Genomic DNA, 27107 nt, shown 5'->3' on the forward strand with positions numbered 1-27107 from the left:
GTGAAACCTATGACATCATGAAAATGAAAAAGAAAAGGTATTCAATTACTGTTCTGTTTTCTACGTTTACATTTCATGTTCCCCTTGGTGGAAACTGCACCATATGATATTTCACCATCTTCTTTATTCCTGTTTTATCCCGACTGTTACTCCAACTGACAAAGTGAGGATTATCTTCAACTTCTTCATACCGACAGTAATCTGATCACCACCTGTTGTAGAGCCCGTCCAATTTTGTTGTAGAGCCTGTCCTAACCATCTTATCTCCCTGTGCTGCTGCCTTCAGTGATCTATGGACAAGTACACCAAGGTCCCTCTGACCCTCTGTACTTCTTAGGATCCTACCATCCATTGTATATTCCCTTGCCTGGTTAGTCCTCCCAAAATGCATCACCTCACACTTCTCAGGATTACATTCCATTTGCCACTGCTCTGCCCATCTTACCATCCATCTGTATCGTCCTGTAATCTAAGGCTTTCCTCCTCACTATTTACGACACCACCAATTTTCGTGTCATCTGTTAACTTGCTGATCATACCTCCCATATTCATGTCTAAATCAATAATGTATACTACAAACAGCAAGGGTCCCAGCACCGATCCTTGCGCGATACCACTGATCACAGGCTTCCACTCGCAAAAACAACCCTCGACCATCACCCTCTGCCTGCTGCCACTAAGCCAATTTTGGATCCAATTTGCCAAATTGCCCTGGATCCCATGGGCTCTTACCTTCTTAACCAATCTCCCATGTGGGACCTTATCAAAAGCCTTACTGAAGTCCATGTAGACTACATCAACTGCTTTACCCTCATCTACACCTCTAGTCACCTCCTCGAAAAATTCAATCAAATTAGTTAGACATGATCTCCCCCTGACAAAGCCATGCTGACTATCCCTGATTAATCCCTGCCTCTCCAATTGGAGATTATTCCTGTTCCTCAGAATTTTTTCCAATAGTTTCCCAACCACTGATGTTAGACACACTGGCCTGTAATTACCTGCTTTATCCCTCCTACCTTTCTTGAATAATGGTACCACATTCGCTGTCCTCCAGTCCTCTGGTACCTCTCCTGTGGCCAGAAAGAATTTGAAAAATTGTGTCAGAGCCCCTGCTATCTCCTCCCTTGCCTCACATAACAGCCTGGGATATATCTCATCTGGGCCTGGGAATTTATGCACCTTGAAGCCCACTAAAACAGCTAATACTTCCTCCCTTTCAATGCTAATTTGTTCAACTATATCACAATCCCCCACCCTAATCTCTACACCTGCATCGTCCTTCTCCATAGTGAACATAGATGAAAAGTAATCATTTGAAACCTCACCTATGTCCTCCGGCTCCACACACAGATTGCCACTTTGGTCTGTAATGGGCCTTACTCTTTCCCTGATTATCCTCTTGCCCTTCATATACTTATAAAATGCCTTGGGATTTTCCTTTATCTTACCCGCCAGTGTTTTTTAATGTCCCCTCTTCGCTCTCCTAATTACTTTTTTAAGTACCCCCCTACACTTTCTATACTCCTCTAGGGCCTCCGCTGTTTTCAGTGCTCTGAATGTGCCATAAGCCTCTTGTTTTTTCCTTATCCAATCCTCTATATCCCTTGGCATCCAGAGTTCCCTGGACTTGTTGGTCCTACCCTTCACCTTTATGGGAACATGTTGGCTCTGAACTCTCACTATTTCCTTTTTGAATGACTCCCACTGGTCTGATGTAGACTTTCCTACAAGTAGCTGCTCCCTGTCCACTTTGGCCAGTTCCTGTTTTATCATATTGAAATTGGCCTTCCCCCAATTCAGTCCTTTTATTTTCGGTCCCTCTTTGTCCTTTTCCATAACTACCTCAAATCTTAGAGTTATGGTCACTATCCCCGAAATGCTCCCCCACTGACACTTCTATCACTTGTTCGGCTTCATTCCCTAGGATGAGGTCCAGTACCGCCCCTTCTCTTGTAGGACCTTTTACGTGCTGGCTCATAAAGCTGTCTTGTATGCACTTTAAGAATTCTGTCCTCTTTAAGCCTTTTGCACTAAGACTATCCCAGTTGATATTGGGGAAGTTGAAATCCCCTACTATTATTACCCTATTATTTTTACACCTCTCTGAGATTTGCCTACATATCTGCTCCTCTATCTCTCCCTGTTTGGAGGCCTCTAGCATACTCCCAGCCAAGTGATTGCCCCCTTTTTGTTTTTAAGTTCTACCCATATGGTCTCATTTGCGGAACCTTCTAAGATATTATCCCTCCTTACTGCAATAATTGACTCCTTGATCAACAGTGCAATGCCACCTCCTCTTTTACCCTCTCCCCTGACACGCCTGAAGATTCTATATCTGGAATATTGAGCTGCCAGTCCTGCCCTTCCCTCAACCATGTCTCTGTGATAGCAATAATATCACATTCCCATGTGCTAATCAACGCCCTCAATTCATCTGCCTTACTAGAAAGACTCCTTGCGTTAAAATAGATGCAATCCAGCCTTGCATTATTCGCTTGTGCCTTAACAGGCCTATATTTGCTCTGCCTTCTAGACTGACTTAGTTTCTCTTCTATATTTGACTGTGCATCACCCCCTACTGTACCTCCACTCTGTATCCCATCCCCCCTGCCAAATTAGCTTAAACCAACCCGCACACCCCCCCTGCCCCTCCCCGACAACAGCACTAGCAAACCTCCCAGCCAGGATATTGGTCCCGTTCCAGTTCAGGTGCAACCCGCGCATCTTGTACAGGTCCCACCTTCGCCAGAAACAGACCCAGTGATCCAGGAAACTAAAGCCTTCCCTCCTGCACCATCTCTTCAGCCACACATTCATCTGCTCTATCCTCCTATTCCTATACTCACTAGCACGTCGCACCGGGAGTAATCCAGAGTTTACACCCTTTGAGGTCCTGCTTTTTAATCTGCTACCTAGCTCCCTAAATTCTTGTTGCAGGACCTCATCCCTCTTTCTACTTATGACGTTGGTACCAAGGTGAACCACATTGTGCATCTAAATTGCTTCTTTTTTTTGGTGGACCAGGGTGCTTTTTCCTTGCTAAAAATGTGGCAAAATATCTCCAGAAAATGGCAGAGACATGGTACATCCAGGATCCTGCCAGTCTCCCGGACCTTTGGCAGGGGTCCAGTGGAATCCCTGTTATTATAATCAGGTGATGAGGGGTTGAAGGGCTCCCCTCTTACCCCTCTCCTTGTTTGACCACAACAGGTTTATTTCTTTTTGAAGTGGATATACTTGCCAATTCAGTGAGTGTGATCTCATTGAAAGCATCCAAAATACTTAAAGGGATAGACAGGGTAGATGCAGCTAAGATGTTTCCCCTGGTTGGGGAGTCTAGAACCAGGGGACACAATTTCAAAATAAGGGGCAAGTCACTTCGGACAGAGTTGAGGAGACATTTCTTTACTCGGAGAATCTTTGGAATTCTCTACCCCAGAGGGCTGTGGAAGCTCAGTCATTCAGTATGTTTAAAGCAGAGATTGACAGATTTCTAAATAGAAATGACACAAGGGGATATGAGGATAGTGTGGGAAAAAGGCATTGAAGTGGATGATCAACCATGATCATATTGAATGGTGGGGCAGGATCGATGGGCTGAATGGCCTACTCCTGCTCCTATGTTCCTATGATCATAAACAGAACCAGTTGACCAAGTTTTCTTTAACAAAGAAAGAGGTTAACTTTATAGTACTTAAACTGATTTAAGTAAAAATAAAAAAAACGCTCCCACTTTCACTCACACACACACACACACACACACACACACACACACACACACACACACACACACACACACACACACACACACACACGTTACAGAGTGGGGAAGGATAGATTGGTCAAATTAGAGTCCAGAGAAATAAAGGAGGCCTACAGGCTGTGGAAGTTGGTGACTCAGCTGGCTTCAGGCAGAATTCGGTGGTCGCACAACTTTCCTTTGGTGGTCCTGAGGCTTCCGGTTTGAAGATGTGGATGCTGTTTTGGTGGTTCTCCGGGACACAGCAATGTGGTTGATTTATTTCAAGAGGGGGTCTCTGTCTGTTCTTTCCAGAAACTTCTCAACTCTCAGTAGCTCCCCCCAGGCTTAAGTAATTAAGCACAGTGAGCATCGATTGGTGAACAGAGTAACACAATCAAACACCGATCAATTAAGCCACTGAACACTACAGTCTGAAGCAGGGAATATGCCTTGATGTTCATGGTCAGCAGGCAGAGTTCGAAGCTTGCAAGGTTTGAGTGGTTTGTCTCCACCAGTTTCCAGCTGGTGAATTTTAAAAAATCATCATTCGACTTAGCACATTTCTGTGACACTGTCATATTTCAAAGTAGAGATGTCAACCTCAGTTGTATGTGCTAATAATGACTAATCTTAACACAATGGTAATATTGATAAGAATAAAATGCAGTTTTCGTCTGTCCGCACTGTTTTAATTGATTAGTTTAAGGGGTGCATCTGTTGGTTTAGGACCTTCCCTGTTTATTCCAGGTGTCTTCTATCAAATGGATCAAAAATTGTTACATTCAGTACACTCGGTACCTGAATGTTACAATAAAATGTTACAATAAGGGGTGCGTCTGTTGGTAGCTTATTTGGAAGGCAGTGCCTGGGTTTAGTTTTCAGTGTCATTTTCAACTGGCGTGGAGTTAAGTAGTGAAAATGAAATCTTGTTTTAGCGAGATGAGATGCATGACAAATTTTATAAAATGCTGTTTCAGGGAAGTGGTTGCTAACTGCAATTTTTAAAAATCCCAAATCCATTTACAGCATTAAATTAAACTTTGAGATATGAGAATGTCATCCACGTGGGCCACGTTTAGTTTTTGGCCCATTTTCAACTGGGACGGAGGTAAGTAGTTGAAATGAATTGTTTTTTAGTAGTATGAGATGCATGACAAATTTGCAAAAATGATTTTTAGGGAAGTGTTTGCCAATTGCAAGGAAAAAAACAGCAGAAGGTCAGCTCCATGGGGTACCAACTCTCTCTGGCTATGGTCAGGCGAGATGTCCCGTTCCCCCGACTGCTCAAGGATTGGGTGAGCGCTTTGTGGAACATTTCTGATCAGTCCGCAAGCATGCCTCAAGCTTTCAGTTGCTTGCCATTTTAATTCACCACCCTGCTGTCATGCACACATTTCTGTCTTCGGACTGCTGCAGTGTTCCAATGAAGTTCGGTGCAAGCTCGAGGAACAGCACCTCATCTTCCAATTAGCCACTCTACAGCCTTCTGGACTCAACATTGAGTTCAACTACTTCAGACCATGACTGCCATTTTGATTGTTTTTTACCATGTGCCTGTCTTAAATTTGTTTTTTGCTTTCGAACAGAGGTGTTCATTATTCTGCCATTAACACTCTCTCTCGACAAATGCTTTGTCTTTTCGGAGTGACTCCTGACAACACAGAGCATGCGCAGAGCGATCGCCGATGTCAGCAGTGTGTGCAAACATTTCCCAGCTTGCCAGTATGAATGCGTTTATGCGCGCGCTAACGTTACCATGCAATAACGTCCTCGCTCCTCAATAGCCGCGATTGCCGCTTCTATTCTGCCTAACAGTATCCCGCTCCCTCCCACCATCCCCACCTCAACTGCTGCTTTCAATTTTCTGCTCCCGACTACTCGCCGCTTACTCCCCGCCTTGCCGCTTCTCCCACTCCCCTTCCCAGTCGTTCGTTGCCCACCTCACCACTTCCTCCCACTTCGGCCGCTTCATCCCGCCTCGCTGTTTCACCCCCCCCACCCCCCTTTGGTCGCTTGCTCCGACCAACCTCCCACACCCGCCGATTCTCTGAGCGGCTGAGGGGTAACGGGGCGGCGCAGGGAGTGAGCAGCCGAAGTGGCAAGGTGGGTAGCGAGAGGCTGAGGCGAGATGGGGCAACATGGGGAGTGAGCGGTCGAGGGAAGGAGGCGGGGTGCGAACAGCCGATGGGGGAGGCGGGGAGTGAGCAGACTTACGTGGGAAGGAGCGGCGAAGAGAGGTGGAGATAGCGGGAGGGAGCGGGGTACTGTTGGAGGTAGGATGGAGGCGGCGATACATATGAACATAAGAATTAGGAGCAGGAGTAGGCCACTCGGCCCTTCAAGCCTGCTCCACATTTCCACCTACCCTGATAATCTTCCATCCCCTAGCTTATCAAGAATCTATCTACCTCTGTGTTAAAAATATTCAAAGATTCTGCTTCCATCGCCTTTTGAGGAAGAGAATTCCAAAGACTCACGGCCCTCTGAGAGAAAAAAACTCTTCTCATCTCTGTCTTAAATGGGAGACCCCTTATTTTTAAACAGTGACTCCTAGTTCGAGATTCTCCCACAAGGGGAAACATCCTTTCCACATCCACCTTGTCAAGACCCCTTAGGACCTTATATGTTTCGATTAAGTCGCCTCTTACTCTTCTAAATTCCAGCGGATACAAGCCGAGCCTGTCCAATCTTTCCTCGTAAGACAGCCCACCCTTTCGAGGTATTAGTCTAGTAAACCTTCTCTGTACTGCCTCCAAAGCATTTATATCCTTCCTTAAATAAGGAGACCAGTACTGTACACAGTACTCCAGATGTGGTGTCATCCCTGTATGGCTCAAGCATAACCTCCCTACTTTTGTATTCAATTCCCCTCATGATAAATGATAACATTCTATTAGCTTTCCTAATTAAGTGCTGTATCTGCATACTAAACTTTTGCAATTCATGCACTAGGACACCCAGATCCCTCTGCACCTCAGAGCTCTGCAATCCCTCACCATTTAGATAATATACTTCTTTTTTATTCTTCCTGCCAAAGTGGACAGTTTTACACTTTCACACATTATACTCCATTTGCCAGGTCTTTGCCCATTCACTTAACCTATCTATATCCCTTTGTAGCCCCTTATGCCCCCTTCACAAGTTACTTTCCTACCTATCTTTGTGTCATCAGTAAATTTAGCAACCATACCTTCGGTCCCTTCATCTAAGTCATTTATGCAAATTGTAAAAAGTTGAGGCCCCAGCACAGATCCCTGTGGCACACCACTTGTTTCATCTTGCCAACCAGAAAATGACCCATTTATGCCTACTCGCTGTTTTCTGTTCGCTAGCCAATCTTCTATCCATGCCAATATGTTACCCCCTACATCATGAGCTTTAATTTTCTGCAATCATCTTTGATGTGGCACTTTATCAAATGCCTTCTGGAAATCTAAGTACAATACATCCACTGGTTCCCCTTTATCCACAGCATATGTAACTCCCTCAAAGAACTCCAATAAATTGGTTAAACATGACTTCCCTTTTACAAAACCATGTTGACTCTGCGGGATAACCTTGAATTTTTCGAAATGCCCTGCTATAATGTCTTTAATAATAGCTTCTAACATTTTCCCCAAAACAGATGTTAAGCTAACTGGCCTGCAGTTTCCTGCTTTCTGTCTCCCTCCCTTTTTGAATAAAGGAGTTACATTCACTATTTTCCAATCTAACGGAACCTTCCCTGAATCTAGGGAATTTTGGAAAATTAAAACTAACGCATCACTAGCCACTTCTTTTAACACCCTAGGATGAAGTCCATCAGGACCCGGGGACTTGTCGGCCCACAACTCCAACAATTTGTTCAGTACCACTTCCCTGGTGATTGTAATTTTCTTGAGTTCCTCCCTCCTTTCCATTTCCTGACTTACAGCTAATACTGGGATGTTACCTGTATCCTCAATAATGAAGACCGATGCAAAATACCTGTTCAATTCATCTGCCATCTCCTTATTATCCATTATTAATTCCCCAGACTCACTTTCTATAGGACCAACACTCACTTTAAATATCTATAGAAACTCTTACTGTCTGTCTTTATATTTCTAGCTAGCTTTCTCTCGTACTCTAATTTTACCTTCCTTATCAATCTTTTAGTCATTCTTTGCTGTTTTTTATATTCTATCCAATCTTCTGACCTGCCTCCCATCTTTGCGCAATTATACGCTTTTTCTTTAAGTTTGATACTATCTTTAACTGTTTTAGTTAACTACGGATGGCAGATCCCACCCTGGGAATTTTTCTTTCTCATTGAAATGTATCTATTCTGTGTATTCTGAAATATCCCCTTAAATGTCTGCCACTGCATCTCTATTGAACTATCCATTAACCTAATTTTCCAGTTCAATTCAGCCAGCTCTGCTTTCATGCCCTCATAATTGCCCTTATTTAAGTTTAAAATACTAGTCTTGGACCCACTTTTCTCTCCCTCAAACTGAATGTAAAATTCAATCATATTATGATCGCTGCTACCTAGGGACGCCTTAACTATGAGGTCATTAATTAATCCTCCCTCATTGCACAATACCAGATCTAGTATGGCCTGCTCTCTGGTTGGCTCCAAAACGTATTGTTTCAAGAAATTATCCCGAAAACATTCTATGTATTCTAAGCAATTGCAGCCATTGAGGGAGTTTGGGTTTTATTCTTTTTTTGTGTCAAATTGAGCAGTGCCATCTTTATTACTGGCAGCTGCCTGAAATGTCGCAGACAGTGACATTTCAGTTGAAGAGACCTCATTTGCGCATATACCAGTACTACGCCACCTAGTGGTTGGGTTGTCAGCAAACACAGCCTTGTCTTTTACTATGGCTATTACTACTCCCTTTGTTATTTAATCTCTCCTGCCCTCTGCCCTATCACAGACCTTCCCTTTTGTTCTTCTTTCCCCCTTCCCTCTTTCACTTGCTGAAAGCCTATTACATTTTTAACCTTTGCGAGTTCTGATGAAAGGTCACAGACCTGAAACGTTAACTGTTTCTCTCTCCACAGATGCTGCCAGACCTGCTGTGATTTTTCAGCACTTTCTGTTTTAATTGCAGATTTCCAGCATCTGCAGTATTTTCCTTTCATTATTATGCTGCACAAAGTCTCCTCTCATCCTCCTAACATAGGGGGTTTGGGGATTGAAGCCGGGCACATACTGTCCCCACCCCCAATAAATACATTTGGAAACACAAACCCCAAGTGGTATTTTCTACATTAATTGTGGAACTAGGGTTGTCCTCTGTGGCTGTAGCATGGTGGAGATTTGGTTGAGAAAAAGAACAGCGGAAGGTAAGGAGAGCCCAATAACAAAGTTACCCTGGCTGGAGGTATTGTGTGAGGTACAGCATGGGGGTGGGCAACAGCATGGAAGAGGAGGTATGGCATAGGGGGAGTCAATGGATGAGAGGAGAGAATGGGAGGGGGAAAGGGCAAGGGGCGGCACAATGACATCTGGGGTGAATGACAGCATGGGCGGGGATGGCATCGGGGGGCGATGGCATGGAAGGAGGGGTGGCATGGGAGGAGGGAATACAGGGGAGGTATGGAATGGGGGATAGGAATGGGATGGCATGGGAGGGATGAAATGGGGGATGTGGATGGCATAGGAAGAAGGGGTGGGATGGGGGATATGTTGGGGATGATATGAGAGGGATGAAAAGAATGGGATGGGTATGACATAAGAGGGATGGCATGGGAAAGGTGGAATGCCATGGGATGGGGATTTACAGAAATATTGTTGCAATATACTAATTCCACTGCAAATGTTTTGTTGGTCTCTGCTAATTATTAAATAAATGCAATGTGAAAATCTTAGTATAAGGATGCAATATTATCATTTGTGTCTGTTGTGTAGCCACAATCCGCTCCAGGTGGTAGTTTGGTCATGGAATAAAGCTGGAAACTGCTCTATTCTCTGGAGGGTAATATCTTGAAATTCTTCCCGTGTTTTCACTGCTTTAGATAAAATATCACTTTGGGCCACATAGTGCAAAGCCATTTTCTTTTACTATTTGCAAGCATCATAGGATAGACTGTAATACAGTTCCCACCACTTACAGAATTCACACTTAGCATAGACAACCATCCATATTGGGCAAATGACCCTAACCATTTGTCATTACCATAGGAGTTAATTACAAAGGCGCCACTTAAAACAGATTAAATGGGTCAGTTATTTTGTGCAGTTCAATAGTATTTACCCTGAATTAGCATTTAAAAGCTCTGCGGATTTTAGGCAAAATCAGAACTTCAATCAGCTGTTGGTGCCATTAACAATTTCAGGAGGCAGTCAGAAAGTGGAGACTTCAGGTAGCTTCAACAACAACTACAATCTGCATCTATTTGGTGCCTTCAACACAGCAAAATGCCCCAAGGTGCTTCAGTCAGCTGTTCACACTGCAAACAACAATGGGAGTTATTTTATTGTTTATGTCTTCCTTTATTTTGGTGCAGTCCTCTACATTATTAGCTACACAGATTTGCATAGAATTACAGCACAGAAACAGGCAATTTGGCCCAACTGGTCTATGTCATTGTTTATGCTCCACACATGCCTTCTCTAACCTTACTTCATCTCATCCTTTCAATATATCCTTCTATTCCTTTCTCAGTAACGTACTTATCTAGCTTTCCATAAAGTTTTAAATAAGCTTCCCCTTAAGCGCATCTATGCTATTCACCTCAAACACTTCATGTGGTAGCAAGTTCTACATTCACACCACTCTGAGTTGCAGGTGGGGCATTTGCAAACAGCTTTGAAAGATCCATGAGGAGAGTTGGAATTAGTAGAATACATTGGGCCAGATTTTGTGGTGAGCAGCAAATGAATGGCACGCTTACCAATGGACATTCTGTGGGCTTTTGCACTGGACGTTGCAGTTATTAGAAATCAAAAGCAGTGCAACACCCTTTAAAGAGGATCTGAGACCTGTGTGACGGCACATACCAACAGGGTGTTTACTTAACAAATCAGATTGAGGGATCCTTACTGAGATGCACAAGGCAGGATTTTTAACTCACTCAAAATACATTCACCTTCACAGAGTTAAAATAAGGCCCACAGTCTAAACCAGGAAGTGTAAGATAGAATATTTAATTCAATAACAAATTATGCACAGAAAGCAAAATAAAGAGGGGGAAAGAATTATGGGGTAAAGAGAAGGGGTAAAGAGAAAGTCAAAGAAAGAAATTAAAAATTACATTTTTTAAATCCACAACAATAATTATACAAACATATGAATTAGGAGCTGAAGTAGGCCATTCGGCCCCTCTAGCCTGCTCCGCCATTCAATAAGATCATGGTTGATCTATTTGTGTCTTGAATTCCACACTCCCATCTACCCCCAATAACCTTCAATTCCCTTGCCTAACAGGAATCTATCTACCTCTGCCTCAAAAATATTCAATGACCCCGCCTCCACCACCTTCTGAGGCAGAGAGTTCCAAAGTCGCACAACCCTCTAAAAGAAAAAGTTTCTCCTCATCTCTGTCCTAAAAAGGTGACCCCTAATTTTAAAACAGTGCCCTCTAGTTCCGGACTCACCCACAAAAGGAAACATCCTTTCCATATCCACCTTGTCAAGAACGTTCAGGATCTTATATACTTCAATCAAGTCTCCCCTCACTCTTCTAAACTCCAGTGAAAATAAGCCCAGTCTGTCCACCCTTTCCTCATAAGACAACCCGCTCATTCCAGGTATCACTCTAGTAAACGTCCTCTGAACTGCCTCCAACGCATTTACATCCTTCCTAAACAAGGAGACCAAAACTGCACACAGTATTCGAGATGTGGTCTCACCAATGCCCTGTACAACTGAAGCATAACATCCTTACTTTTATTTTCAATTCCTCTCATAATAAAGGATAGCATTCCATTTGCCTTCTTTATGACTTGCTGTACCTGCATACTAACTTTTTGTGACTCCTGCACTAGAACACCTAGATCCCTCTACACCTTGGAATTATGCAGTCATTCTCCGTTTAAGTAATACTCTGTTTTTTACTTCCTGCCAAAGTGAACAACTTCACATTTTCCCACATTATACTCCATCTGCCAGAGATTTTTGCCCACTCACTCAACCTATCTATATTGGTCTGTATCCTCCTTATGTCCTCTTCAGAACATACTTTCCTACCTATCTTTGTGTCATCTGCAAATTTAGCTACCAAGCCATCGCTCCCGTCATCTAAGTCATTGATATAAATTAAAATTTGAAGGAATAAGACTCCACACTTGTAATAGTTAACCTTCAGCGCCAGAGTGGTTGTTCGACAGTAATTATGCTTATCACTTGTTAAAAATTCACTTATACTTGAATCGACAAGACCTAACTTTTTCTGGCAAGTTTTGTGGGTATCCATCATGTTAGTACCACAATTCATGCCCTTCCATGTGTTTCAATGCTGAGTTTCTCAGCGAGCTACCAGTATAATGCAGCTTTTGGAGCAATAGGACAACTCGGACAGCAACTTCCTGATATCTGCTGACATGCAGACCCCCACCTGCCAAGAATGAGGCATCTTAATCTTGTCATATTAACATTGCTTTTAAACTGTTGCTGGAGTGATGAAATTACTTGTTTGAAGTTCACCAGACACTGGGCTGGAAGAACATTTACATACTAAGAGATGCTGCTTGTGGAGACAAAGGACTATTCCCTGCTCCAATTAACCTAAATGGATTTTGATCACCAGACACCGAAGGTGTAAGGAAGCATATTCCAGGGCCTGCAAAGATGATACAATCCACAAAACCAGGACTGATTAAACCAGTTGGTCACATGACTAATTGCTGGTCCGGGTTTTTTTGAACTAACAACAGGACAGTTTGAATTCAGAAGGCAGTTTTGCAACTGAAGCTGAAACAAGCGAGAATCTGGTCTGGCTGCCTCTCTCGCTTTCTCCCAAGCCACCGGACCCACGGAAGACACGTAAACCTCAAGAGAGAAAAGACTCCTACATCGGAACAAGTTAAAGCGTGAATTGGGCCCCAACGAATTGCAAGACTTACTGCAACCAAAGATTCCACATTGAACTAAAGGACTGTAACTACCAGATATTGCCTCAAACTTTTCCCCTTTATTCTTTTCTACTTTTTCTGTCTCTATCTGCTGTGTGTTTAACGCATATGCATGCTAGCGTGGTCGCGTCGCATATTCGTAGTCATTTACTGGATTAGAGTTTAAGAGTAATAAACTTCTACCTTTCTTGTTTAAATTTAAGGAAACCTGTTTGATTTCTTTGCCTTACAATTGGAACAGTGAACAAGGGTTCACTCAGGGGGAGCTAAAAACGTGGTGTTTAAAAATTAAACCCTGTTCCAGTTAAACCAGGCAAAGGCTGAGAGGGAACCCCTCAACTCCTTCTCACCTGATCGTAACAGAAATTTGGGGGCTAGCATCCTGGATTTTACCCACAGACAAACAAGGAAATTGGAAGTGGGAAGTCAAATTGTTCCCAATCAAAAAAGAGAAAATATTTCAATACAGGTTTTCTTGTGGTTGTGGCTGCTAGAACACTAACATGTCTGTGACTGAAGCTAGTAGCTCCCCAAGCCAGGGTGAAGCAACTTGGGATAAATGAAAAGCACTGCCTCGGGAGGAGTTGAGGAAAATGGCTGAGCAGTGTGGGATCACTGTATGTGGCAAGGCTAGGAAGTCTGAACTCTTAAGACCAGTGGCCAACCGTTTGTTCTTTGAATCTGAAGAAGCAGAAACAGGGTTGGAAGTAGACTCTGACAGGGTATTGCTAGCAAAGCTACAATTGGAACAGAGGAAACCTGAATTAGAGGAGAAAGAAAGAGAGAAACAGGAGAGAGAGAAAGAAAGAGCCTTCCAGAAGGAACGTGAAGACAAAGAGAGGGAGGAGAGAGAAAGAGAAAGAACCTTCCAGAAAGAATGCGAAGAAAGAGAGCTGAGAAGACTTGAGTTAATTAGGCGGCGACAGAGTAACCCCAGTGAAAGCATGGCCATAATGGAGGAGCGTAATTCAGGGCTGGGTACAGAATTGTTAAAACTCTCCCAATTTTTCCCAAAATTGAATGAGGGAGACTTGGCAGCATTTTTTTGTGTCTTTTGAAAAACTGGCAAGGCAGTTAAAGTGGCCAGCTGAGGCTTGGACCCTTGTTATAGAGCAAATTAGTAGGAAAAGCCCATGAGGTTTATTCCATGCTGCCAGGTGAGGGTTCATCAGATTATGAACTAACAAAAAATACTATCCTCAGGGCAGAAGCCTATCACCAAATGTTTAGAACCCTCAAGAAGCAAGCTGATCAAACTTACCTGAAGTTAGAGAGAAATAAGCAGCTGACTTTGTCCAGTGGCTGAGGGCTCTTAAAGTGCTGCTCAGCAACGAAAATCTCAGAGAAGTAATTTTGATAGAAGAATTTAAAAACTCTCTCCCCCTCTCCATAAAGACACATGTGGAGGAACAAAAGGCTCATAGAGCCCGGCAGGCAGCAGTCCTGGCCAATGAGTTTGCTCTCATTTATAAGTCGGTTTCCCAGGGGAAAACATTTCCTAATCACCCCCACAAATCCGAAAAGGACAAAAAGTGGGAAGGTGATAGAAGCCCAAGCAGTCCTGGGAGGGAAGAAAAAGCAGGAGACACAGGGAGCCCTCCTTCAGCCAAAAAGGAAGGTGCTGTAAGCAGGAGTGAGACCTGGAGACCTGTGTGCTTCCATTGTAATAAAGCAGGGCATTTAAGAGCTGACTGCTGGAAACTAAAGAGAAAACCTGTAGGGTTAATCAGGGCACACCCACTCTGTGAAGACATGACCCTGATGGAAAGCACAGCAGAACAAGCTGTGGCTTTAACTGCAGTAAGAGTGGGACCCAGAAAGCTTACGGCTGCAAGTGCAGGAACATTTAATAGAATTCCTGAAGGTTATCAGGGTTTTGTGTCTGAATGGAGCATAACCACATACCCCTCGAGTGGGGCAAGCAAGCCCATAGTAATTCTCAGGAACACAGTGGCCACTAGATCTCCTTTACTGGGAAAAGGCCTGATCTTTTCCTGAGAGAGTGCAGTAAACACCAGAATGGTGGTGAATGGGATTGAAGGGCATTGTATGCCTGTATCTTTACACCGGCTGCACTTGGTGTGTGACCTAGTTTCGGGAACCGGTGACCGTAGGGATTGTCCCTAGTTTGCCTGTGGATGGGGTTGACCTGCTCCTAGGTAATGATCTGGCGGGGACAAAGGTGGTAGCCCCCCTCAGTAGTGAAAGAAAGACCGAAGGAGGTCAGAGAAACAGGGCAATGGCAGGAGACGGTCCCCTGCAGTTTCCCTGAATGTGTAATGAGTGAGGCCATGAACAAACCATCTCCCCCAGAGGAGTCTGAATTGGCACTGCAGGCAGATGACCTGTCTGTCTGTCTGTCCGAGACTTTCTTTGGAAAGTTAGACCCAAAGAATGAGTTAAATTAATTTTCCCTAGCTGAGGCTCAGCGAGCTGACCCAGTATTGCGAGAGTTAGCACAAGCTGCGCAGTCTGAAAGTAAAGCAGAGGGAGTCCCTGATTGCTACTATTTAAAGAATGAGGTACTGATGAGGAAATGGAGTTCTCCTCACAGATCTAAGAGCAAGGAGTGGACTGTGGTTCACCAGTTAGTGGTGCTGCAGAGGTACCGGAGAGAAATAGTAAGAATGGCCCATGAGATTGCAGTGGCTGTACATGTTGGTATACGAAAAACCAAAGCCCGCATATGCCAGCAGTTTGACTGGTCAAAACTCCACAACGATGTGGTGGAGCACTGTAGGAGTTGCCACATGTGCCAGGTTGAGGGGAAACCCCCGACCTAAAGTGAAATCTGCAGCCCTAACTCCTGTATCGGTGTTTGGAGGACCCTCCAGCAGAGGGCTGGTGAACTGTAAGGGACCCCTGCTGAGAACAGAAGGGGACAGGCAGGCACAAGGCTGGCAACAGGTTAGAAAGGAATGGGGAAAAAAGGGACCAAGAGGGGAGGTTAAAGGAAGTCTAGGAAGATTCCCGGATGGAAACCCCTACTCTCCGGTCAGCCAACCCTGCAATATTTGAAAAGTTAGACCCCACATCCTCCTATGTAAATGCAGACAGTGGAAGCACCCCACCAGGGTTGCTAACAGTAGTTACAGGAACCTGCAGAGACAAAGAAAGTCCTCAAGAGGGCAGAGAAACCATGAGGGTGATGCCTCACCTTGTCGACGTGCCTCAGGGAGTGCAGCAGAATCTGGACAAATACCTGCAAGCTGGAGTGTCCCAGAGGACAAAGGGAAGATGAGCAAAGAATCCTCCTCCACAGACAGGAAAAAAGGGAACCAGCCATCCCCGAAGGTGAAGAGCCCTTGCATTACTCATCAAAGCACTGAAAGAGAGTTCAGAGTGGAACTGCCCACTGCCACCACCCCTGAGCAGAATTCCAACCGAGGGCTAATTAAACCCAACCCTCCTCCTGCAGACTTCAACAAGAACAAAGACACCTTAGGCAGTCATGGAAATATGCAAACTGGAAAAACTTCCCCAAAAACCACATGTTTATTGGGAAGCCAAAACAGTCTGTTTAAAGCAGCACTGCTACCAAGAAAAGACAGGCTGTAACAATTGTTAGGGTTCTGAATGAATGAGAGAGATGCATGTATGTTTTCCTGTCCTTATCTTCTGTCTAGTCCCTTTTAAAGAAATGCTCATTTTTTAAAAATTGCATTTCATTCTGCTGGGTGTGAAGGTGTCATGCCAAGAATGAGGCATAGTAATTTTGTCATATGAACATTGATTTTAAACTGTTGCTGGAGTGAAGAAATGACTTGTTTGAAGATCACCAGACACTGGGTTGGAAGGACATTTGCATACTAAGAGATGCTGCTTGTGGAGACAAAGGACTATTCCCTGCTCCAATTAACCCAAATGGATTTTGATCACCAGACATGAAGGTGTAAGGAAGTGCATTCCAGGGCCTGCTAAGATGATACAATCGACAAAGCCAGGACTGGTTAAACCAGCTGGTCACAAGACGAACTGGCTGCTCTAGGTTTTTTTGAACTAACAACAGGACAGTTTGAATTCAGAAGGCAGTTTTGCAACTGAAGCTGAAACAAGCAAGTCTCTGGCCTGGCTGTCTCTCTCTCTCGCTTTCTCCCAAGCCACCAGACCCACGGACGACACATAAACCTCAAGAGAGAAAAGACTCCTACATCGGAACAAGTTGAAGCGTGAACTGGGCCCCAACAAATTTCAAGACTTACTGGCAACCAAAGACTCCACATTGAACTTAAAGGACTGTAACTACCAGATATTGCCTCAAACTTTTCCCCTTTATTCTTTTCTACTTTTTCTGTCTCTATCTGTGTGTGTGTTTATCGAGTATGCTTGCTAGCGTGGTCGTGTCGCGTATTCGTAGTCGTTAACTGAATTAGAGTTTAAGATTAATAAACTTCTACCTTTCTTGTTTAAATCTCAGGAAACCTGTTTGATTTCTTACAATTGGAACAGTGAACAAGGGTTCACTAAGGGGGAACTAAAAACATGGTATTTAAAAATTAAATCCTGTTACGGTTAAACCAGGCAAAGGCTGAGAGAGAACACCTAGACCTCTTCTCACCTGGTTGTAACACTGCGTTTAACTGAGCATTTGTGGACATCGAAAGTTGTCTTATTTACCCTTTGAGAATGATAGCCTCACCATCTCATCTACTGCAAAATCCAGGCCATTATTGTCTCTCCCAGTTCTTCATTTTAAATTTAAAACCTTGTGAATAGATGTCTCAATAGATTTTATACAATGACTAATCTTTTCAGCAGTTAAGCTAATTACTGCACTATGTGATCCAATTTTATACTGGAATCATTTCTCTGCTCCAGAGAGAAAATATTGAAATTTCATAAAAAGGGGGATAATAATTAAACAAATAATCTCATTACACAGCGTGCCTTTAGTAACTTGCAAAATAGGATATGAAATATGTCTCAAACAAAAGCACAACATGGAACAATTTGTCGGCAACAGAACATGGGAGAAATCAAAACTATAGGCCACAGATTCCTGGGGCTAGGAGAGAAGTTTTGCATTGGCAGGAGGGAGACCAGAATTTTCAGTAAATCCTGAATGTATTACGGGTTCTGCCTCTTTTTATCCCACAGATGGGCAAACATATTATTATGTGACACAAATGAGAGAAATACATCATATGATATACTTCCTCATTTATGGCTTTAACAACAGTAGCTTAGGGGCATCTTGCCGTAATTGTCAACAGAAGAAAACTGAGGAGTTTTAAAAAGTTGATCTATCTCCAAAAGCCCTTAATACTGCAATAAAGTGCCACATAAAACTGCATTCCTCCCACTCCTTACCCAAGTGGATGTCTCACCGGTGTTGGAAATGGCATGGGGACCCGCCCAAAATGCTTAAATGACCCTAACCCGAGAAACTTGGATGTGGTCAGAGCCAAAGGGGACAAACATCCTGCTCCATGCTAATATCAGACCATGCCAATTGTAACTCCAGCCTCCCACAGCTCAATTGCCATGTACAGCCATTGCCCAGTACTAACAGCATGACAGAAATACATACAGATGACATTATTTCTCAGGCTAGCAACACCTGCATGTCTTTCTGCTACCCCCTTGACCCCCAATGCTTGTACATGTGGCAGTAAGGAGTCAGGGTCAGGACCATGCAGCAGCACAAGGTTCAGTGTGCAGCAGGCTGCAGTGAAATGTGAGAAATCTTAGTCATAAGAGGCTCCTCTTAACACACAGCAGTCAGTTAACTCACATATTCCTGTTACTCAAGCAGCACCCAGGAAAAGCACTAGATTAAGTTTAAGAGTTCTTACTTCACAAAAATAGCATCAATGGAAACAACATGGTAAGAGGCACTAGGCATGCACAATAAAACTACTATGGTGCTAAAACTGTTCAGTGTACAACTTTGTTTTTTGAAAGATGTGGAAGTTGCTTACATTGGGTAGCAAGAGTGGGATCTTTGCGAAGGGGCTGAAGATTACAGCATCCTTGTGGAAGGAAGGGAAATTGATGTAAACAGGATTATTAATAATAGGCCAGATATTGTAGTCAACAGAAGGTCTCATGTGCGAGAGTGGCACAAATGCCTGCAATGGTTTGCCCTCTGCAGCCTCTTCAGGCCAGTGCCTTTCCTTTTGTTCAGGCCCTCACTACCTATGAGTACCTCCCTCCCACAGGGCCTCTGCAATAAGGTCTCATGCAAAATTAAAAGAGTAAAGATTTGTTTGAAGTGTATTTAAAAAGACCAAGAGTTGTATAACCTCAGATTCTAAATAATTCTAATTTGTAAATGCATGGGCTTGATCTTCCCAGAAGGGGGGAAGTCTCAAAGTTGGGGAGTTTTTCGGGTGGCCAACATGCTTGGGTGGGAGGCAGGACTTCCCCCAAGATATTGCCAGGAGGAAGCAATCAAGAGTCACAGGCGGGGAGGAGACCAATTAAGGAAGGCAGGAAGGCCTTCCACGCTGCCAGCTCAATCCCGTCTCAGTCTCAGAAGTGCCACTGAGAGGGGTGACTGCTGCTGAGGCAGCAAGGGAAATGTGGGGGTGCCTCCAATCTGAAGTGCCCTCGCAGTGGTGGTAGTGAGGGTTTTTTGCTGGGGCCCAGCCGGCAGGCCCCAACGATCGAAGGTGAAATCCCTTCAGTGGTGGCATTGGGGCTGCAACAGAGGACTCTACTGCCCCCTCCTTGGGCCATGAAGCCTCTGGCTCCAATGGCTCCCCTCCCGACCCCGGAAGGTGCAGGGACGCCAACTCCTTGCAGCCAACGGCCTCTTGACCCGGTGCCATCAAAATGCCAGCGACTGGGAAAAAGATTTTTAATTGGGCCTTTAGTTGTTGAAATTGGCAGCCCACCTCTGGTTGGCGGGTAGCCGAGCCACTACTGTTCCTGCTGCTGGGAAACATTCTACCGTCCTTTCGACCTCCTAGCCTGCCACCTGGGGCCAGTAAAATTCCACCCCTCGGGTCTCATTCCTACTTTTGGTTTTGCTATGCCAGCTGTAGATAGTTCTATTAAATTAATAGAGATGGAAACTAGGAAGGAACATTCAGAAGGTTTTTAGCATACCAGACTAAACCCTTTCCAAGTACAGCTTCTGGTTTTAATTTTTATTTTTACAGCTCTATGTATGTTCAGGAGACTATTTAAAATATTGTATGTGGATTGGAGATAATGTTTTACTCATTATTTTTTCTGCTTTTGTTGTAAAATGATTTTGCAGGAGAATTTTGTGCTCATTAGGTATTGATGATGGTGAGGCAGATAGAATGATCTTCCAATTTGTGTGTACAGTGGCAACATCAAACACTCCTAGGTCAAGTTGCTTGTGGTGAGACACAAAATAAAGCTTCTTCTTAAGAGCCAATTTTCTGAATGCAAATTCTGCCTTGGAGCCTTGCCCACTTACGAATCAGGATATCGTGGTTGTGCTCCCCATGATTTTCAGTCAATTAGTTTAGTGAACAGAAAATCATGGGGAATGTGCTCAAACGTTTCCTCGTGGTGAGCTACATTCAAAAAGTTTGCCTTTCTATGTTTAACGCAAGCTCAAAAAAACCCTCTACACCTAGATGCTATTCCCTTTTCCCAAATCATTCTCCGATTTGTTCTGCTTTCTCAATCAGTGCTAATTATTATCAAGTTCTGGCTATTGTGATCTGACATCTGATAAGCATGAATTGAGGCAGCTCTGCTTATTTTAGAAAAACCTTGGCTACTTCTCTTGCATTGCTCTTGTGGCACTACTCCACCTGGGTCACACTGTGTTTGGCTTTTGCCACCAGGAAGCAAGGCCATATAAGGCTTAGCATCAAACCCAACTGAGAATTCAGATTATCGTAACATCTATGCCTTTAAAAAAAATGGTTACTAAATGTATCGATTATCCACAGCAACTGTATTCAGGGGTCAATTTTAAACTCAATAGATTTCGAGCGAGTAGAGTGGTGAGTAGGATGAGTGCAGAACTTGCAACTGTTGGCTTGAGGCCCTGGGTATTTTATCTTCTCGGCTTCATCTACATGTTGCTGCAAAATGGGCAGAAAGCAGCAGTTGGCCAGCAGACGGGAATGGATGTTTGGATGCTCAGAAGCTGCCAATTGGCACCAAAGGAAGGTTTGCCAACAAGCATGTAAGTTTCAAGGAAGGGGTTGTGGTGGCGGGGGTGGGGGGGTGGAGGGGGGTTCTAGCATGAGGGAAGGGGACAAGACCAACATGTCCAGAGGAGAAAGAGTTCCAATTATTTTGTAAGGTCTCTCTGACCTCCTGATTCACCTTCATCTGACAGGAAAGCCATGATGGCTTCCCTGCTCAGTCCTGAGTTAAAATGCAATCAGGGTCCCACTGATGTGACAGACCCTGATTTGCATAGATTGAGGCTCTCTCCTGCTTCCCGCAGGCATCTCAGCCACTGAACTGCAGTGAGCAGTTAAGATAATGGCCAGCGAGATTCCAACAGGAATTGGGAAGTATGGTCGAATGCTCCACTTTAAAGGACCACTCTCCTGATTCCCCAGGGTGGGATGGGTAAAATTCTTCTCTGTAGTGTTTACTTATTTTCAAAATCGCAATTGCAGTTGGATACACAGCCCCAACACTTACTGGGTTTTGAAAAATAAAGCAATTGTAAAAAGTATTTATGATTCTGTAGAATGATGACTAGATATATTCACATATTCTTACAATGACAGTGTTAAGGCATTTATCTGCTGCTTGTGAGATTTGCCCAATGAAGAATAAATTTAAAAGAACAAAAAAGCAAACAAAAGTGAAAGACAGACATTTATTTTGTTTCTATTCTCTACAACATTCTCCTGCAATAACATTCCTCACCTTGACAGGATGCCCCTTGTCTTCCCTTCTCTCCAAAATTGGGAAAAAGAAAATACATGCTGCATCAATTTATATTTCTTGCACATTCTATCCATGCCTGATGTCATACAAAATATCGACTTAAGGTTTTGTTTCTGCCTGTGTTTCATAAACTTTTGAGGGAAGACAGTGATTTAAAAAGTGCTGCAGTGGAAATGATACCTGAGCTATGGGAAAGTTTTTTTTACTATTGGCATCTTTTGAATATTTTAGAGCAATTCTAACCATCAAAGAATGTTACTTTATTTCAGTTGACTTTCTATTTTTCTTTCTATTTTGTTTTTCTATGTATTTGGACAGTGATTACAAATGACTACAAGAACTGGCTTGAAAAGCTTTCTGAGTTGGGTACTTAGAGGGAATTGAAAGTACATCAGTAGATATTGGGCAGCATAAGATGGCAGCCCACACGCGTGGGCTTTACTCCACGGAGCCAACGCAATATTAAACGCGACAGCTCATTTACATGACCACCGTTGCCAGGGACAGACCACCCATCCCCCACTATACCCTGATGACATGGAGCGGGGCGAGCGATCTGTCCCTGGCAACAGCGTCTGGCACCACTGTGCAGGTGCCAGCACCATTTTTAAAGGGCTTCCAGCCCTTACATTTAATTTCAATATTTAAAGGAATAGGCACTTTACATTTTATTTGAACAAATGAAAGAAATACTTACTTGCTCCCCACACCCCACCACTGTCCCGCATTGGATCTCCAAATGGAGTTGCGACGGTGTGGGACTGCCAGCCGCTGCCACCAACATGGCAGGAGTGGGTAAGTATTTAATGCATTCATTAGCAATTTTTTGACTATGGTAATGTTGGTCCTGTCGCCGAGCGGCAGGGGCACCATCACGAGGCCTTGCCGCTGCCAGCAATATGGGGTCGGGCCTTCCCGGCATCGAGGCTCGTGGTGGGCCTCTCCCAGAGGCGTTTTCCAGGCCCCACTGGCTCGACCCCTTAAGTCAGGGGGGTTGGTAAAATCCAGTCCATCATTAACCTCGGGTATTCAAACCTCTGTTACACCTATGTCTATACAGGGCATGCATGATATTATTATTACAACTGAATAGGGTAAACTGTATGCTGCAAGGTGAGATTCCCAGTGCTGAGTTTGCTGAAATGGAGAATTAATGCTGCAGTATTAAGTCGCCTGCCTACAACATACATTTCTGTCCAGTGAGGCTGTATACAAGGGGGTACCACATGAGTAGTAATCTGGCAGAGCAGATCACCCAGCAACAGAGGCTGTCCAACTTTTAGCCTGTTGAAATCAGATGATTTCTATAATATGTGGGTAATCCACTCTTCTAAATTGCCATCCATGCAATGAAGAAGAAAAATTACGCCCAGGAGTCTTGCCTTGCAAAATTTATTCTTACATATTAATTCAGCTTCCTCCCACTGGGGCTTAGTTATTTCTTATGTACCAGTCCTACACACATAACCCTTCAGCAAGTAAGTAGAAAAAAATAAATCTTTTTGTGTTGCTGCCAGCAATTTTTTCTTTTATCTGAGATTTCTGTATTTTCTGTTTTAGTTTTTTTCGTTAACACTTCCCTGTACTAACCATTTAAATATTCATGTTTTATGTGCAACATTTATCATAGTTCACATTAAAGTAAAGCAGCAATACATTAAATGAAGGCTTTGTCTTATGTTTGATAAATAAAGCTAACACTGTGAATATAGCAGCTGGTTTTTCCACCTAAAGTGGCAAATCATAGACAGACAGTTATAGTTCATCTGTTGAAAGTAGCATGCCTCATAACAGGATAGAAGATTTTATGGAATAGTCTGCTTTGGACACTGATGCAGGTTACTTTCTTAATGCAATTTCAACTTAGCGAGGTCTCTGTAAAAGTAAATAATATTTTGTCAGCTTTGAACTGACTTATGCACTTTGTTCTTTTAGCCAGAACTATACAAATTGCTTCTAAGGCTCTGCCAAATCAACTGTAAAATAAAAGCTATTCCCAAAAGATTAGTAAAATAAGCAAATAACAAGTGTACCAATTTCTTGGAATTCATGACTTACGAATATATTAATATCCACATGCAGACACAATCTCACTACTAGTCTAACAGTGAATGAAACCCTTGAATGGTGCATTTGTATTATTTTAGGGAATGTGGCAAACAAAGGGATAATCAATGAAAGACCAAAGTTGGCGGTCCCGGCGGTGGGCCAGAAGGTGGGGAAGAACCTGCCTCAGCCCAACGTCAGAATTTCGTTGCAATCAATGGTAGGCAGCCAATTAACTGCCCGCTGTCGGGGATGCGCTCCCTTTAAGAGACAGCTTCAGCTTCCAGAGTTTTTCTGATTCATTCATGGAATGTGGGCGTAACTCGCTAGGCCAGCATTTATTGCCCGTCCCTACTTGCCCACGAGAAGGTAGTGGTGAGCTGCCTTCTTGTACTGCTGCAGTACATGTGGGGTAGGTACACCCACAGTGCTGTTAGGGAGGGAGTTCCAGGATTTTGACCCAGTGACAGTGAAGGAACGGCGATATAGTTCCAAGTCAGAATGGTGTGTGGCTTGGCAGGAACTTGCAGGTGGTGTTGTTCCCATGCATTTGATGCCCTTGTCCTTCTAGGTGGTAGAGGTCACGAGTTTGGAAGGTACTGTCTAAGGAGCCTTGGTGTGGTGCATCTTGTAGATGGTACAGACTGCTGCTACTGTGCGTCAGTGGTGGAGGGAGTGAATGTTTGTGGATGGGGTGCCAATCAAGTGGGCTTCTTTGTCCTGGATGGTGTCGAGCTTCTTAAATGTTGTTGGAGTTGCACCCATCCAGGCAAGTGGCGAGTATTCCATCACACTCCTGACTTGTGTCTTGTAGATGGTGGATAGGATTTGGGGAGTCAGGAGGTGAGTTACTTGCCGCAGGATTCCTAGCCTCTGACCTGCTGTTGTAGCCACGGTATTTATATGGCTACTCCAGTTCAGTTTCTGGTCAATGGTAACCCCCAGAATGTTGATAGTGGGGGATTCAGCAATGGTAATGGCCATTGAATGTCAAGGGGAGATGGTTAGATTCTCTCTTGTTGGAGATGACAATTGCCTGGCGCATGTGGGGCACGAATGTTACTTGCCACTTATCGGCCCAAGCCCGGATATTGTCCAGGTCTTGCTGCATTTCTACACAGGCTGCTTCAGTATCTGAGGAGTCGCGAATGGAGCTGAACATTGTGCAATCACCAGCGAACATCCCCACTTCTGACCTTATGACTGAAGGAAGGTCATTGATGAAGTAGCTGGAGATGGTTGGGCCTAGGACACTACCCTGAGGAACTCCTGCAGTGATGTCCTGCAGCTCAGATGATTGACCTCCAACAACCACAATCATCTTCCTTTGTGCTAGGTATGACCCCAACCAGCGGAGAGTTTTCCCCCTGATTCCCATTGACTCCGGTTTTGCTTGAGCTCCTTGATGCCATACTCGGTCAAATGTTGCCTTGATGTCAAGGGCAGTCAATTTCACCTCACCTCTTGAGTTCAGCTCTTTTGTCCATGTTTGAACCAAGGCTGTAATGAGGTCTGCAGCTGAGTGGCCCTGGCAGAACCCAAACTGAGCATCACTGAGCAGCTCATTGCTAAGCAAATGCTGCTTGATAGCACTGTCGATGACACCTTCCATCACTTTACTGATGATTGAGAGTAGACTGATAGGGCTGTAATTGGCCAGGTTGGACTTGTCCTGCCTTTTGTATACAGGACATACCTGGGCAAATTTCCACATTGCCAGGTAGATGCCAGTGTTGTAGCTGTACTGGAACAGCTTGTCTAGGGTTGCGGCAAATTCTGGAGCACAGGTCTTCAGTATTATTGCCAGAATATTGTCAGGGCCCATAGCCTTTGCAGTATTCAATGCCTTCAGTTGTTTCTTGATCTCACACGGAGTGAATCGAATTGGCTGAAGTCTGGCATCTGTGATGATGGGGACTTCAGGAGAAGGCCAAGATGGATCATCAACTCGACACTTCTGGCTGAAGATTGTTGCAAATGCTTCAGCCTTATCTTTTGCACTGATGTGCTGGGCTCCCCTATCATTGAGGATGGGGATATTTGTGGAGCCACCTCCACCAGTTAGTTGTTTAATTCTCCACCACCGTTCATGGCTGGACATGGCAGGACTGCAGAGCTTAGATCTGATCCGTTGCTTATGGGATCGTTTAGTTCTGTCCTTTGCAAGCTGCTTACGCAGTTTGGTACACAAGTAGTCCTGAGTTGTAACTTAACCAGGTTGACACCTCCTGGCATGCCCTCCTGCACTCTTCATTGAACCAGAGTTGGTCTCCTGGCTTGATGTTAATGGTAGAGTGGGAGATATGCTGTGCCATGTGGTTACAGATTGTGGTTGAGTACAATTCTGCTGCTGCTGATGGCCCACAGCACTTCATGGATGCCCAGTTTTGCATTGCTAGATCTGTTCAAAATCTATCCCATTTAGCACAGTGGTAGTGCCAAACAATACAATAGAGGGTATCCTCAATATGAAGGCAGGACTTCATCTCCACAAGGACTGTGCAGTGTTCACTCCTATCAATACTGTCATGGACAGATGAATCTGCAGCTGGCAGATTGGTGAGGACAAGATTAAGTATGTTTTTCCCTCTTGTTGGTTCTGTCACCGTCTGTCGCATACCCAGTCTAGCAGTTATGTCCTTTAGGACTTGGCCAGCATGGTCAGTAGTGGTGCTACCAAGCCACTCTTGGTGATGGACATTGAAGTCCCCCACCCAGAGAACATTCTGTGCCCTTGCCACCCTCAGTGTTTCTTCTGTGTGGTGTTCAACATGGAGAAGTACTGATTCATCAGCTGAGGGAGGGCGGTAGGTGATAATCAGCAGGAGGTTTCCTTGCCCATGTTTGACCTGATGCCATAAGACCTCATGGGGTCTGGAGTCGATTGAGGACTCCCAGGGCAGCTCCCTCCCGACTGTATACCACTGTGCCGCCACTTCTGCTGGGTCTGTCCTGCTGGTGGGACAGGACATACCCGGGGATGGTGATGGCAGTGTCTGGGACATTATCTGTAAGGTATGATTCCGTGAGTATGACTATGTCAGGCTGTTGCTTGACTAGTCTGTGGGACAGCTCTCCAAACTTTGGCACAAGCCCCCAGATGTTGGTAAGGAGGACTTTGCAGGGTCGACAGGGCTGGGTTTGCTGTTGTTGTTTCCAGTGCCTTGATCGATGCCGGGTGGTCCGTCTGGTTTCATTGTTTATTGACTTCGTAGCAGTTAGATACAACTGAGTGGCTTGCTAGGCCATTTCAGAGGGCATTTAAGAGTCAACCACATTGCTGTGGGTCTGGAGTCACATGTAGGCCAGACCAGGTAAGGGCAGCAGATTTCCTTCCCGAAAGGACGTTAATGAACCATTAATGACCGCTGGCCAATCAGAAGGCTGGCAGCTCTGCAGTACTGGCAGCCCCACTGGGAGCAGTTGGAGGCC

The 27107-nt window shown here is 44.3% G+C and overlaps 1 protein-coding gene across 1 annotated transcript in view; it reads right to left on the bottom strand.

The window, feature by feature from the left end:
* Window positions 1-27107, bottom strand: part of synpra (synaptoporin a) — a 137484-nt gene that overhangs the window by 68674 nt on the left and 41703 nt on the right. The window lies entirely within an intron of this gene.

This window comes from Heterodontus francisci, chromosome 19 (assembly GCF_036365525.1).
Source record: "Heterodontus francisci isolate sHetFra1 chromosome 19, sHetFra1.hap1, whole genome shotgun sequence".
Taxonomy (NCBI): domain Eukaryota; kingdom Metazoa; phylum Chordata; class Chondrichthyes; order Heterodontiformes; family Heterodontidae; genus Heterodontus; species Heterodontus francisci.